This window comes from Bombyx mori, chromosome 26, assembly GCF_030269925.1.
Source record: "Bombyx mori chromosome 26, ASM3026992v2".
Classification (NCBI taxonomy): Eukaryota; Metazoa; Arthropoda; class Insecta; order Lepidoptera; family Bombycidae; genus Bombyx; species Bombyx mori.
Genome location: NC_085132.1, coordinates 354,429 through 370,130, shown reverse-complemented (window position 1 = coordinate 370,130; position 15,702 = coordinate 354,429). Strand labels below are relative to the sequence as shown.

At 38.6% G+C, this 15,702-nt stretch overlaps 1 protein-coding gene and 1 long non-coding RNA gene across 3 annotated transcripts in view; both read right to left on the bottom strand.

Moving 5' to 3' along the window:
- LOC101745011 (complexin) overlaps window positions 1-15,702 on the bottom strand; it is a 271,044-nt gene that overhangs the window by 135,211 nt on the left and 120,131 nt on the right. The gene's annotated exons all lie outside the window — the stretch shown is intronic.
- On the bottom strand, window positions 3,186-4,523 carry LOC134201501 (uncharacterized). Its single transcript, XR_009976839.1, has 2 exons — window positions 4,411-4,523; window positions 3,186-3,807 (listed from the first exon to the last, which is right to left on the bottom strand). It is a non-coding gene; the product is annotated as an uncharacterized LOC134201501 (long non-coding RNA).

Below are 15,702 nucleotides of genomic sequence, written 5' to 3'. Positions count from 1 at the left end.
CTTAATACGGACACGCGGGTATTGTCATGTAAAGCCTCTGTCATGTAAATGATGGTTAGATTTGCAAAAGTTCTATTATTCGTTCATTATTTTTGACAATGCTATACAAGATTTGTATCAGTGCCCTTCTTTTTAATTACTCAGATGGGTGGACGAGCTCACAGCCCACCTGTTTAAGTCGTTACTGGAGCCCATATACATCTACAACGTAAATGCGCCTTCGACCTTGAGATATAAGTTCCAAGGTCTTAGTATAGTTACAACGGCCGCCCGACCCTTCAAACCGAAATGCATTACTGATTCACGGTAGAAATAGGCAGGGTGCGGACTCACAAGAGTTCCTACCACTAGTGAAAAGCAACTGGTCATTTTCATTTTTATTGCTTATATGTGTGAACGAGCACATTGCCCACTTAGTGTTGGTTCTAGAGCCCAGTGCGGTTAGGAGCACAATTCTAACATTAATACCATATCAGTTACAACCATTAACCTTACGAACTTCTCAAGCAAATAACGGCAGTTCTAGAAACATCACTAGAAGTATAACTTAAAAGTTTTTATTCGAAGGAATTGCACAAAGTTAGCCTCTTGTTGTAGCCCCGCCCCGAGTGTACGAATAATTGGTCCAATAGTTGAGTTGGAGAGTGGGTCGCGTCCACGGGGAACAGCTACGACGATTCAGCTGTTACGGCCATCTGGAGACCAACTCAGGATTTATTTGGCGGATTTTTAACAGAACTTTCGTGTAATCATTCAATCCGTCCATACATCCGAACAACTTCCACGTGCACTACAGCGGGCAGTAGATATAATACAATCACAATAACAACACGGAATAGTTATTAATGCGTCTCTAATATTTAAGTAGCTATATAATTTGGATGCGGTTTGATAACAAAATTGCTACACCTTTTTGGATTCGCATATATGAAAAGGCTGAGTGGTTGTGTAAGCGGAGTATGGTAAAGGAATTTAAATCTCGTAGAGTTTTACCAACCGCCAGATAAGTCAATTTACAATTATTTTAAAGTTATTGTCGAAACTAATGTTAAAATACAATATTTAATTACTATAAATACAATAATGTGAGGTTTTTTTTTGCATAATTGTACTCCATTGCGTGTTATGCCTTATAGTGGGTAAGGCTTGATTGATAAACATTACTACTATATGACTTTTTCAAAGTAAACTTGTCAATTTTTTTTTGGGATACTTGGGTAGCCATTAAGCAGCTACCACTATTAAATCCGTTGATTGCTTTGTATCCAAAACTGAAGAACTTTTCCTTTCGAAATATAGAAGATAAATATATGGTAATAGAAAAGACTTTATCTTTTTCAAATCTCTTTTCTTGAAAATAGTTTAGCCACAAAGTAATCTATATTGATGACAAACCAGAGGCTGGAACAAATCGATCCACTGGCAGGTGTACTTGATTTATTCCATCGCACCCTGGATAGTACCGCTGACTGGAATATTGGAATCGAATTTGTATGTTTTGATTTAGTGGTTGTATTTAGGGACAGGAATACTAAAGGACATTGTAAAGTCTTATTACGAAAGAATTTTTGAGAATTTCGAAAATATTTAATTGCTTCTCATTGGGTAAAGACATTTTTTAATTCTGATAACCGCATCGCAAGGTCCGGATCGATTCGCGATCGGATTCAGTATGTTTAATAAAGATATGTGGGTCTCGGCATTCTTGATCTAATCTCATGTATGTTTTTAAATATATTTTTATTGCCCTTGTAGGCAGACGAGCTTATGGTCCACCTGATGGTGAGTGGCTACCGTTGCCCATTGACTTCAGCAATGCCAGGGACAGAGCCTCTACCATACTTTCCACAAGCCTCTTTGTATGTATTTGCAGTTTCTCCGTAACTATGACTGCTGAGGCCACTTTATTAGCATCCGCCAGTTGCAGTGGCAGCCCTGTCCTCATATATTTTGTAATTTGGGCCAACAAATGTTCTGGTCACCGCCAATCGAGTAGCAGAATAAAAATAATAGAAACTTTTCTGGGTCAATTTATTCAAGAAATTTCTCAACGGGCCTGTATGATGTCGGTCTGGAATATAACTACCCGCCTCTTCCCGCAGGTGTCGTAAAAGGGGACTTGGAGATTCACTGGATAATATGTAGCAGCGCTCTCTGAGTATTATACTGGCGTATTGCGGTCGCCAACCGGAGAGTGATACAAAGCAATTCAGGATCCCGGAAAAATGAAAGATGTTTGATGCTTTCTTCGCACAATTTTATAGTGGGCAAAACTGCGGAACACGTATAGTGCAAAAAACTAAAAACCGATCCGAGTGCTCACAGTTAGCTGCCTGCTTGTTTAAATAACAGCTTTGCTTAAGACCCCTTACATTTCTGCCAAAGTACAATTTACAATGTATTTAAAAAATATTAAAATTTTGTTTGATCGCAGTGAATCTCAAAATTTATTTTTAAATATTGCTAATTTCTGTTAATACGCACAGTCAAACATTTGAATTAATTTGAACGTGTTTCTCAGCTGGCCACTTTTACAGAACATGAACCTAAATTAAATTTATGAGGTATAATTACTATGCCTCTAATACCTTTCCGCGTGAACAATCCCGAACATAAGCACTCACAACAATAAGCCGACCTAAAAACATAAAGCTGCCAAATTAAATCAGTGAGACCGCTCGTGCAGAGCGAGGGTGTAGGCGACTGTTTACTTCTAGTATCGCTTTAAGGAATCTAACACAAAGGCTCCCTTATTCAGAACTTTCTCTTTAACATTGTAAAAGTAAACCCCTTTTTTATTTGCCAGCAAAATAAAATAAATTGGAATCATTCCGTGCGAGTCGCGTGCGATTTTCGGTAATTGGAAAATAAACCTTGGCTTTTGTAACGAAACGAAATATATTATTTATTTCATAAAATATTCACTTAATCCTTCAATCGGGACCGACAATGCCTTTTGGCAGGACTATATTTGATTGAAGATTTTCTTCGGGACAAATAACGAAAGAGTATTGGTTATTTTATTAAATAAATAAAATTGTTGGTCTTTCATTACTTTGGGGTCCTTCGTTGGACTTACTTTCATTTTTAAATCTCAATTTAAATATTTTGATGTAACTAAGGTTAAAATATTTATTAAAAATATTCTTAATTAAAGCCAAAGGGTTTTGTACAGAGAAATATCGTTAAATGTTCGTACTTTTTTTAATATCTTTCAAATATTTCAAGGATGTTTAAGAAGCAAAATTAACAGCAGTTTTGTCACATAAAAGTTAACCATTCAGAAAAAGACACAGAGTTCGCTATCTTTTCACATTGCAGGCGCCATTTCTAGTTTCTATGCTACAATTTATATTAAAAATATGACAGAGCGTTATACAGCATAGACAGATGAACGAGTTCACTGTTTACTAGTATGAAATAGTTAGCGGAGCCTATAAATACTAACCAATGCCGCCATATGGTTGTTTCAACCGATGTTGCTACATGAGGTGGAAGTTTCAATATTCAAGCTGTAATATACACAGGCTTCAGCGATCACTTAACTGTTACGCCGGTAAGAGTAACGCCATCTATCGCCGAATAGCCGAACGAATATCGAAGGATCTAGTAACATCTAGAACGCTCGGGAAGTACAACGCCATCTATTGCCAGATAGCGGAAACACACATCGAAGCTACTCGACTTGTGAGGAATGTTCTCGACGATTCCAGGGATGTCGTATCGACTATAAAAGCGTTGCAGAGATGGCACGCAGCAGTTAGTTAGTAATCGGAAATACTCGAAGCGAAACAGCGAATGGTTCACCTGAAACGAAGCGGAAGAAGTGAATTGAGAATGTTGAAGTGCTTGTGAAGTGTTTTAAGTGCTCTAAGTGATAAATACAGTTTTAAGTTGTACTCGGGTAGATTTTTTATTTATCCCGAACCCCAGCCCGTAGCATCACAAAAGGTGAGACGTGAGCTCTTTCAACCAATGAAAAAAAAACTATAAATAGTGCGTACCTAAAGAGAAAGTAAGTTAATTGATAAGTCAATATTTTTTTATTAAAATTTTATTAATTTTTATGTTATGAATAATAATCATTACATCAACATTAATAATACAGGGCTTTCACTAATTCTTACTGGAATATAAAAAGCACAGAGCCACGTGGTTACAATTTAAAAGAAACTGCTGTTAAAGAACAATAAATACAGTTGCTCTCGACTTCTATTATGACTTTCGTCAATTCATTGTGAACAGTACGCTATCGACACCTCAACAAACAAAAGACAAAAGTTGGTAGCTACAAACGACGAAACTAGAACACGGTTTGTTATATTGGATAGCTAGAATAGTCTGATTCAATTCAAGCTGACAACTCAACACTTAGAAACCGGAGTATCTAGATGATATAATAGTCTTTACCGATAACAAAAGGCGGCTTTATGTAAGTGTGCCAGTTCTAGATAGTGAAATACCTTTGTATTTTACTGAGGCATATTAATTCAGTGTTAGTGAAAATCACGAGTGATTTAGATGATTAAATGAAATAACAATGAAATTTCATTGACAATCCTCGATATTAATGTCAACGAATTTTGATAAATTTATTTTGTTTTTTTTTGTTTCTACAAATAAGAAATTAATAAAAGATAAATAAACTCCAGGAGTCGATTTTTGATTCTGATGAAAAAATCAAAAGTTGAACTAACCATACTGAGGGGATTTTTTTTTATTGCCCTATAGGCAGACGAGCATACAGTGGAGCTCATTCCATAGCCGGATGGTACGTGGCAAAAAAGATCTCTGGAAATGTTGAAGTGTTGATGTCAAAGTATTTTTGAATCTTAGATACAATATGAGAGGAAAACCTAAGTTAGCGTGATTAGATGTAGAGCGAATTTCATTGTAATTTAGATGTTTTACCACACGATATTTGTTGAAAGATAATAAATTTAAACCCGTAATATCCAACTCTAGTGAAAATGTAAATTAGCAACGAAGCTAAACTTACATCGGCACATCGCTTTAAACAAACACTCTTCATTTACTCAGCCAATACAGAGTCATTATTATGGAAATGGCAAGCTATTAGTATAGAATTCATTTTCTTAACCATCTAGGCAATTTAGCGTTCAGTAACATCCAGTTTAGTTACTTATTCGTTGGTTTTTATACATTTTTCGGATGCAGTTTTTCTGGTAATATTACTATGTAGGTCGTTACCCCGGAATGGTCGATGCTTCTGTTCAAAAATCGGAGGTGAGTATAAATTTTTTTAAAGAAATACGTGTGTACTTAACATTTTTTCACCAAAGAACCGATGATTAAATATAAAATTGATGCGTTGCTCTTGGCAGCTGGATTTGAAAGAGAGCTGGTGTCATGGCGGACGTCGCTCGCTGACGTATTGACGTTCAGGAACTGAACACTAATCACTTGTTTCAAGGTGCGCGGCTGCGTTTACCGTGTGATACATATGAGCTCCGGTAACCACTTAATAACAAAAGAACCGCAATATCGTCAGCCCATCTACAAAAATAAAGATAATAACCGGGGACAAATTACAGACGATCATCTGGCCCCGAACTGTGATACCCTGTACAATGGGATGATTCCCATAGTACCGGGAATCTCAGTCTGTCTTATCAAAGATTTGTAGGTATGTACCTTTAGATGTATTCATATTATATAGATAATTGAAACCCAAACAAAGGGCAAATAAATTTATTCAACAAATGAAAGACGTTAAGTCATACTTAATAAAATAATTTATTTTTTATATTACGACTAGTGTTTATGATTAGAAACTTTCATTACATAGGCAAGGTAAAAAAATATATAAGTGGGTGAACAACCGCTAGTGCAACGAACGCGTTAAGATAAAAAAAATGCCTTGCGTTAATTAACAAACAAAGAAACGAAGGAAAATAGATTCTTCTTGACATAACGGTCATGAACCACATGTGGATCAGAAACTGGATAAGCATCTTGGCAATACATCAACAGAAAACTTACTTCTTAAAAAAGTCATAGCCACTGTTTGGTAGTCTAGTGCCGATATAGTTCATTACAACTGTAAGTAGTTGGCACCAGCATCACAGCGGACGAATATTGTGAGGAACTGAACTCACATTATGAAGAAGCTTGTGAATCTCTGGCCAGTCTTAGTTAATCGCTCGTCCCGCTAATCCTAACGACAGGTTCGACCTTATACGACACAACAGATGGACTCTAAGATTCCAACTAGTTCTAGAACTAAAGTTGGAAGTTTTGCATCATCCAACGTACTCGGCAAACTTTGCGTCGACAGACTTTCTCATTTTAATAGATTGGACAACTTCTTAGCTGACAAAAATTCAATACCTGAGATGCAGTACAAAATATCTTTGAAGGAGTTTGTTAGCACCCATAAACCTGACATCTTCAAGAAGGGCATTGAAAAATTACGACTGCATTGGCAGAGATGTCTCGATTCCATGGGTACATATTTTGATTGATAGAAATAAAAAATACTAACACAAAATAACTTTGAAATTCTGTATACTAAGCGGCAATTTCGTATATATAGACCTAAGATTATTCTCAAGATAGATATGACTTCGAAACATATAATAGACTACTAATATATTATTATGTACCGTCGTATGAAACTTCAAAGCCCAAATACAGCAGAATAGTTCGAGTCCTTGAACATTCAGAATGTTCTGGAAACATTCTTCCGAGTCCAATACCGTAAGTTGACAAGTTGCGGAGCTTAAGAATTTTAGCATGTTTAAATGCACTTCAAATAATTTTAGACTTAGTTTTGATTCCACTTAAATAAGAATAGATTGGATTCTGTAAAAGATATTACACAATACTTCTATATATTATCAACGATTGTAATAATTCGTGTTTCTAGTCAAAGTAAAGAATACTTTTGCAACCAACGAAGAGATTTTCATTTAGATGTAATTTGAATTCAAGCTATCTACTTTACTTAACATTACTTGTAGTATTTTCAATTCCACATAAGAAAACATATTACCACAATAGTAATAGGAATAACAAACACAGGTTATTTCTTAATTTCGAGTCAGTCTTTTTGTTTAGTCGCTCTTTTTTTTAATAGGCTATTTATGGGGGTAAACCATGAAAAGAATGTATAGTATCGATATTTTCAAAGTTAGCATCAGATAATCTGTAGCCATTTTGTAGCGGAAATAAATTGAAGTTCGTTTTTCTTCGCAAGGAAGGTTTTCCGGAAGTCAACGCTGGTAATATTTCAACCAGACGCTTCCCCAACGCTGAGATTTATAGTTGCAGCACATTCACTACGAAATATGAGAATTTTATACTTTACAGTACCGTGCGGCTTTCAATTATTTCTATAACTTTTCTCCAATAAAAATTTGTGAAAGTTTGTTTTGCAATCTATACTAATATATAAATCTACAGTGATTTTTACGGATTTTTCGCTATAACTACTGAACCATGCATCCGATTGACTTGGAACTTGGTATCCATGTAGAAAATACATGTACTTAATGGATAGGATTTATAATAATATGAGTGTTGAACTCCCTAATAATAATGACAATAAATAATAATGTTAATTTTAAATGCGCAGCGAAGTGGGCGAGTACGGCTACTTTACTCTAAAATCGTAATGCGATTAGGGTTTTAGAGCTGTTCATCGAAAAGTCAAAATAAAAGAACTTCACTCTATGGACGAGTTGACCACAAAGGGCACCTTTGCTAAGCGTGTCCTAATATCATAATCGTACGTGTCAAATCGAACGGAATGCAATATGTATACATTTGTTAAGCTGAGCTCATAAATACTGTGAAGTCGTTTAAAATGTAGTTTCAGGAAATTATCGCTATCATAAGGATGGATTTAGTTAATTTATTCGTAAAAATATGAGCAGTCATCGAAACGAAAACGATCTACCCCATGTATGCATGACTTAGAGATGAACATCTATTTTAACAGACCTTAAGAGGAGGTTCATCTTCGGACAGTATTTATTTATTAGTTTGAAAGAATCATAGTTGTTCCGAACTTGTATATCTACAATTAAATCACCGTTACAACTCTATTTGTAACTGTATGTATCTATTAACTTTTTAATATTGATGGTAGTTCTTAGCTCATACTTTGACGTTTTCAATACTTTTATCGTTCCCGTCGTTATGAAGCTCGGTCGCGCTCCCGATTCCGTTCCTGTCGCGAGGACTGTGGTGGATTGGCACACACTGGGCATTAGCCTGGCTGAATCTGATCCACCATCGCTCCCGTTTAGCTCGAACTCTACCCCGTCTCCTCAGGATACCGCTGAAGCCATAGACATCTTAACGTCACACATCACTTCGACATTAGATAGGTCATCAAAACAAGTTGTAGCGGAGGACTTCCTTTACCGCTTCGGGTTGCCCGACGATATTAGGGAGCTCCTTAGAGCTAAGAACGCCTCGATACGCGCCTACGACAGGTATCCTACCGCGGAAAATCGTATTCGAATGCGTGCCTTACAACGCGACGTAAGGTCTCGCATCGCCGAAGTCCGAGATGCCAGATGGTCTGATTTCTTAGAAGGACTCGCGCCCTCCCAAAGGTCTTACTACCGCTTAGCTCGTACTCTCAAATCGGATACGGTAGTAACTATGCCCCCCCTCGTAGGCCCCTCAGGCCGACTCGCGGCGTTCGATGATGACGAAAAAGCAGAGCTGCTGGCCGATACATTGCAAACCCAGTGCACGCCCAGCACTCAATCCGTGGACCCTGTTCATGTAGAATTAGTACACAGTGAGGTAGAACGCAGAGTCTCCTTGCCACCCTCGGATGCGTTACCACCCGTCACCCCGATGGAAGTTAAAGACTTGATCAAAGACCTACGTCCTCGCAAGGCTCCCGGTTCCGACGGTATATCCAACCGCGTTATTAAACTTCTACCCGTCCAACTCATCGTGATGTTGGCATCTATTTTCAATGCCGCTATGGCAAACTGTATCTTTCCCGCGGTGTGGAAAGAAGCGGACGTTATCGGCATACATAAACCCGGTAAACCAAAAAATCATCCGACGAGCTACCGCCCGATTAGCCTCCTCATGTCTCTAGGCAAACTGTATGAGCGTCTGCTCTACAAACGCCTCAGAGACTTCGTCTCATCCAAGGGCATTCTCATCGATGAACAATTCGGATTCCGTACAAATCACTCATGCGTTCAACAGGTGCACCGCCTCACGGAGCACATTCTTGTGGGGCTTAATCGACCAAAACCGTTATACACGGGAGCTCTCTTCTTCGACGTCGCAAAAGCGTTCGACCAAGTCTGGCACAACGGTTTGATTTTCAAACTATTCAACATGGGCGTGCCGGATAGTCTCGTGCTCATCATACGGGACTTCTTGTCGAACCGCTCTTTTCGATATCGAGTCGAGGGAACCCGCTCCTCCCCACGATCTCTCACAGCTGGAGTCCCGCAAGGCTCTGTCCTCTCACCTCTCCTATTTAGCTTATTCGTTAACGATATTTCCCGGTCGCCGCCGACCCATTTAGCTTTATTCGCCGACGACACGACTGTTTACTATTCCAGTAGAAACAAGTCCCTAATCGCGAAGAAGCTTCAGAGCGCAGCCCTAGCCCTAGGACAGTGGTTCCGAAAATGGCGCATAGACATCAACCCAGCAAAAAGTACTGCGGTGCTATTTCAGAGGGGAAGCTCCACACGGATTTCCTCCCGGATTAGGAGGAGGAATCTCACACCCCCGATTACTCTCTTTAGACAGCCCATACCCTGGGCTAGGAAGGTCAAGTACCTGAGCGTTACCCTGGATGCATCGATGACATTCCGCCCGCATATAAAATCAGTCCGTGACCGTGCCGCGTTTATTCTCGGTAGACTCTACCCCATGATCTGTAAGCGGAGTAAAATGTCCCTTCGGAACAAGGTGACACTTTACAAAACTTTCATAAGGCCCGTCATGACTTACGCGAGTGTGGTGTTCGCTCACGCGGCCCGCACACACATAGACACCCTCCAATCCCTACAATCCCGCTTTTGCAGGTTAGCTGTCGGGGCTCCGTGGTTCGTGAGGAACGTTGACCTACACGACGACTTGGGCCTCGAAGCAATTCGGAAATACATGAAGTCAGCGTCGGAACGATACTTCGATAAGGCTATGCGTCATGATAATCGCCTTATCGTTACTCCCCGAATCCTGATCATGCAGGAGCCAGTCACCGTCGACGCCCTAGACACGTCCTTACGGATCCATCAGATCCAATAACCTTTGCATTAGATGCCTTCAGCTCTAATACTAGGGGCAGGCTTAGGGACCCCGGTAACCGTACTCGTCGAACTCGACAAAGAGGTCGACGTGCAACCTAACCCATGCATCAGCCCGCTGAGTTTCTCGCCGAATCTTCTCAGCGGGTCGCGATTCCGATCCGGTAGTAGATTCATTCGCGAAACAATTGCTCTTGAGTTGTTAGGTCTCCTTCGGAGGCGCTCGGGCAGTTGTTAGCAAATCCCGCCCCTCTTGGCTGAGCCTTCGCTCGCCCACATGTCCTGGTGAAACTGGAAAGGCCTTCGGGCCACCAGTAAACTTTCAATCATAAAAAAAAAAAAAAAAATTGAACTTTTATCGTTTTTAGCGTAGGTAGAAGAGCATACGACCTATTTGATGGATGTTAGTAATGCTTAGGGCACATTTTTTTTATTGCTTAGATGGATGGACGAGCTCACAGCCCACCTGGTGTTAAGTGGTTACTGGAGCCCATAGACATCTACAACTTAAATGCCACCCACCTTGAGATATAAGTTCTAATATCTCAGTATAGTTACAACGGCTACCCCAGCCTTCGAACCGAAACGCATTACTGCTTCACGGCGGAAATAGGCGGGGTGGTGGTACCTACCCGTGCGGACTCCCAAGAGGTCCTACCACCAGTGAAATCCATGCCATTGCTTATCCAACTATAATTTAATGTGATAAAACTGTAATGTTTATAGTGTTGATTGGCCGACAACGTCACGATCCTACCGATGCTAAAAGATCACTCAAACTCATAAACAAAACGAAAATTGAGACTAAATAGATTTTATTCTTATATCTATATATTAAAAATCTCTATATTAAATATATTTATTCTCCTTTGAAGTAAAGTTTTTCGACGCAAGTCTTCTTTAGCTATTTTTCACAAAAAACGTCCCTCAGCTGAGGAGATTTATTATAGCAGTTATTTAGCCAGAAACATGGCGGAAAACAACTTAGTTTTGGAAAATATTTAGTTAAAAATTACTTTAATACTTACTTTTATTTATAATTAATAAAATAATAAAAATTGGCTGCAATGAAAATTAAAGTTTCCGAAAATAATTATATAATTCTCTGCCCCGAGCATTTACGGAATGAATGAACACAATCTTAATCTTAAGACTTCTTGCACTAGAAGTAGGGGCGTTAGCGTTGGCATTAAGGGGGCTACAAGTGTATGGATTATTTATAGATACATAATTATGCATACTTCAAACATGCTTTAACAGAAACCTTGCTCATGCAGAGTGACTACGTTGTTCTACATAGACTAATGCAACCGACAAAATGACGAAAATCGATTTTTTACATGAACAGCCCTAAAATAACTTTATATTTTCATATCTGTACAACTGCACTGTTTTTGCACTTGCATTAGTCTACGTAGGACCCGTCTTTATAACAATTATATAAACTTTCACCATAATCGGATGAATCGTTCTACAACGCATAGATGAAACATGCAAAGAAATACTATTCTAATATCAGTTTGCATGTCTCTAACCAGAGGCTAGAACCAGAGGAAATTTCGTGTTCCTTGCTTCGTGGAGGTTTACAACGAAAAAGGTATTAACTGCCAAAATTTGACGTTTATAGCCACGTCGGCTTAGGCTATGCGCTTACTGATCAGTGAGTCGCTCCGGACAAGAAACTATAACGGCCGCCTGGTGTAGTGGTAAGTGACATGGTCACTATACAAGGGGGTCGCGGGTTCGAATCCCGCCAAGGGAAGATATTTGTATGATAAATATAATATGTATTTTCCAGGGTTATGGATGTATATTAAATATATGTATGTGTATAATAAAAATCTTACATTTATTTCCGTTATCTGGTACCTGTAACACAAGTTCTTTACGAACTTATCACGGGACCAGTTAACGTGGCGTGATTGTTAGTAAATGTTTATTTATTTATTTATTATATAAGTCTACATTTGAAAAACTACGGCACGCGGTTAAATATTAAGTGAAGCAAATACTAACAGCATCGTTACTGAATACAACACTGGTTCATTGAGGTCCAGTGAGCTCTGCGGCAGCCTGGGAGCCAGTAATAGCCCACAGTCGTGAATTTCCACTCGATTACGCCTTAATGTGGGTACTGACTCGAAATTAATATTAAATCAATGTTCATATAGATTATTGATAATTCACTTCACGATCGATTGTGTTTTAGTATAAATGTCATAATAGGTAATAGGATGCCCGGAGTGCAATTGTTTGATTATACCCGGGTTCAAATAGTAAATTTTGGTAGCATTTATCTAGGAATAAGTGCAAAGTTGTTTCGGTGAAAGAACAATATCGTGTAGAAAAATAAAATCGTAGGTAATGGATAATGGCGTAGGGCATTTTAAATTAACAAAAAAGAAAACGTTCATATATTGTTACGCGCTGGGTTCGAGATAAATAAAACTTTCACCAAAGTCCAAATTAAAACTCTATTTAACGCTTAGAACAGTTTACAATTCGTAATTCACTTCTTCCGCTTCGCTTTAGGTAATCCGATTACTAACTGCCTTCGTGTCATCTCTGCGACGCTTTTACAGTCGACACAACAACTCAACAACTATCGAGAATATTCCCCATGGGGCCAGTCGTTTTGATATGTGTTTCCGCTCTTTGATAATAGATGACGTGACACTTCTCGAACGTTCTCGGTATTACTAGTTCTTTTGATATTCGTTTCTGCTATTTGACGACAGATGGCGTTACTCTTACATGTGTAACAATATGCTTAACATTTGAAACAGCCACTGACGCCGTAGATAATGTAGTTTTTTTTCTAGCTAGAGGCGTCTATGTAAATCAAAGAAAAGATTAATTGATATTTTATTTGATTTTTTTTTATTGATATTTTATAAAACACTAGCCAGTATCATTAACAGCAAAATAATAGCAGCAACCCACACTTGAAGAAATGATCGCTCTGCAATCGGCAACATTGACTTAAAATACCATAATCTAGACCAGTTCATTACAAATTTTTGGTCTCAAATTTTATCTACAGAGCCTTTTTCTTTTAGAAATTTGCATTGAAAACCAATTGAATCGATGTCTTTCAATCTTTGCCGGGGCGGCCTGTAATCGGTGACCCGACTCGCTGTGCCGCGTCTGATTGGCTCTGATTGTCTGTTATCTAAATTATTTATACGATGACATTGATTTTCCAATACGAAATACTTCTATGAATAGATTTCTATGTGTTAGTCGAGCCGCTCGATGTCTGACATAACTGATACCAGTTAAATTCTATCAATTTTATAATATGAATAGTTCTGTGAATAAACTTAATCTGAAAAAGTGTGCAATTCACACGTGGTAGAAGTGAAACCTTCAAAAATTAAAATACAATTATCATAAATGTCTAAGTATATGTTAAATTTTGTCATAAGTAAATAATTGTAAATCATCTTATATAACGTCTAATGTGTTCTATCTCATTCTCTCGGCGGCTGAATCCTATACATTTATGTGTTTGTGTCTCTATGGACTTATTTTTTCGTTTCATCGAGTTAGAAATCACAACGGTTCTAATGAAGTTTCACTTCAAAAACTCATAGCCTTTGGACAAAACCCTTGAGCGTTATAATGTTAAAAAGCAATATCGGATCGTTAGTGAAAACTCTTCCGTAGTGGAGGCACGTTATATATGTCTTTGAGACACTGTTTGAGATCGTGTCCCGGTTAGGCTCAGAGGAGATGGACTCTGTGAATAAGGACAGGTTAGATGTCACCGTGAGGCCTTCGCCGATACCTTAGCGATTCTTAACTTAAGATTGATTTACACGGGGGAATTTTCTGGAATATAAAAAGATGAAAAGTTCAAAAGAGCTCTCACGCTCTTCAAATTAATTAATAGTAAATCTTCCTTTTAGAGTAAGCCCCGCTGAAAAGTTGAAGTCAAGAAAAATGAGACTGTAATAAAATTAGTTTTGTATTGGTTGATAAGCTCGCAAATATTATAATTTGCACAATTACTGGGAGTTGAGTGCCCTTTGAGCCAGCATACCTGGGCGTGTACCATCATGCTCCTTATTTCTAACTAGACCTCATGGTATTCTGATTGTATTGTTACTAAGTTCCAGTAACCATATTACACCAGATGGGTTGTAAGCTCTTTCATCTGTCTATGCAATAAATAATAATTAAAAAAGGCAAAAACTCCCTTCTTTCAACACACCACAAAGTATAACATATCTACAAGTAGTCCTCATAACGTTGTGCGTAGACTAAAAGGCACTAAGCTCTTAACTTCGACTCCCTTCATAAGTTATGAACAAGTAAGGTTTTCGCGAATTGGGAATATACATAATTGCAATTATATATGTATTTTACTTTTACTTACGTCGTTTCGACTACTTTAGAATTTTCTTGGTTGCTGATCACTTAGGTGGTTGGACCGTAGGAGTAGTTTAATTAAGAATAAGCGTTAGGGTGAAGTACTAAGTTGTTAGGGTTAAAAGCAGTAGCTCAATCGACCGCCAAACAGACGATGCAGTAAAGAATATGAATCTCCCAGCATCTTGTTCCTTTAACAGATCGGACTGCAATTCATACTCCCTCCTTTAACCGTGGTCGGGTAAACAATTAATATCTGAGAGCAACTAGCAAGCAAACAGAGTGAATATCTGCAGGTCGGTTATTTGTATTGTTAAATCAATATCTTGACACAGAGCGTCCAGGGCGCATTAAGAGTATTATCGTGTACACAATGTTGCTATTGTTATGAATTGGATTTATGTGGGGGTCAGGTTTAGTTTGAAATAAATAATGGACGGTTTTTGGACCGTTTGTTTTGTGCTTATTTAACTTTGTTTTTTGCCCTTGTAGGCAGGAGAGCATACGGCCCACCTGATGGTGAGTGGTTACCGTCGCCCATGGACTTCAGCAATGCCAGGGGCAAAGCCAAGCAAGTCCGATATATAAACACCACTATCCTGCCTGCAGTGATGGGTCCCAGCTTAAAGAATGGGATAGCCATGATGTTAAAAATTAAGACTAAAACTGTTTCAAGTTGAGTGGTGGCATTTATTTTGTTGATGTCTATACGCTCTGGTAAACACTTGATACCAGGTGGGTCGTGATCTCGTTCGACCGTATAAGCAACAAAAAGTATACTAGGTGTCCTTAGGGGACATATTCACTCATCTATGCCAAAACAAAAAAAAAAACAGAAGCTAGTCTCAATAGTTTTAAAGCTACGCTATACTGCCACTAATTTTCTCCTTCACACTAAAATATAGTACATTGTGCACCAAGGGAGAAAAGTTGAACATTTCCTCCCTGTACAGCGGGACGAAAACCGAACTTTCGGCGTAGGTAGGAGAAAAAATGTTGCGGCTATCTCCCACAATAGGTTCACAGGAATTCGTTGGGTGCAGTCAGCGCAGGACCGGTCTTTGTGGCG